Raw genomic sequence first — 1,284 nt, 5'->3', positions numbered from 1 at the left:
AAAAAAAAAAAAAAATGTTTTCTTTACTTTTGAAAATTTTATCACACGCGTGTATATTGAAATATGTGACCCCAATTTCCCCCTTCCTACTCTCCCCATATACTCTCAACTCCTCCTCCACTTCATGTCTTTTTCTTGATAACCCAACCAAGTCCAGTTTATTCTGTCTATATGTGCATGAGTGTGGAGAGAATGATGGGCTTAAGATGACAAATGACGTGAATGGGAATATCACAGTGAAACCCTTTATTTCATCTAATCGACACATGCTAAGAAGAAAACAAAGCAAACAGAAAGAGAAGCGCAGGGTTTCCCACGTTCGTGGTGTTTCCAGTTGCTGCCTGCCCATGCAGTCAGCGCCGGCTTCTCTGACTTGGTTTGACAGTGCCCTCTCCCAAGGGCTGGCCTCTGAAGTAGTTATAAATCTACAGCATAAATCCAGAGGGACAGCAGCAGACCAGCGGCTGCCAGGAACAGAATGAGGAAGGATGGAAGGAGACGGTGGAGGGTGGGAGACACATTCATTATCTCAGTGGTGGTGGTTTCGCTGGTATTTACATATGTCTAAGCCTGTCAAATTTGTATTTTATGTGTGTGATTCATAATTGTATTTCTTACAAAGAAAGAAAGAAAAGAGGGGCTGGAGATGGCTCAGCAGACAAATGTGCTTGCCACTTGAAACCTAACAAGCCTGAGTTTGATTCCCAGAACCAACAGGGTGGAAGGAGAGATCAGACTCCCAGAAGCTCTCCTCTGACCTTCACACATACACTGTGATATGCGTGCACGCACACACGCACACACACACAAAGTAAATAAATAAAATGTAAACCAGTGGATAAAGCTAGAGAAGTTGCTTTGTGGTTAAGAGCATGGACTGTCCCAGAAGACCCAAGTTTTCTTCCTAGCACCCGCATTGGGCTGCTCACACCTCTGTAACTCCAAGTCAAGGAGATATAACACCCTTTTCTGGCCTCCATGGATACTGGACACACAGAATACACCTATTAACTAAATAATAATACATAATAAATAAATAAAATACATAATTAAAAATAAGTCATGACCATATGAAAGTAGTTATCTGGAAGATAAATATTTTTAAAACCAGAATAAGGGAAGCTAATGAAGTTAAATAAGCATGAACTAACAGCTGCATACAAGAAAATTTATAAAATAAGCAAAGGCATGGAGGAGCCAGGCGGTGGTGGCGCACGCCTTTAATCCCAGCACTCGGGAGGCAGAGGCAGGCGGATCTCTGTGAGTTTGAGACCAGCCTGGTCT

Source organism: Microtus ochrogaster, chromosome 17 (assembly GCF_000317375.1).
Source record: "Microtus ochrogaster isolate Prairie Vole_2 chromosome 17, MicOch1.0, whole genome shotgun sequence".
Classification (NCBI taxonomy): Eukaryota; Metazoa; Chordata; class Mammalia; order Rodentia; family Cricetidae; genus Microtus; species Microtus ochrogaster.
Note: the sequence above shows the minus strand (reverse complement) of the source record.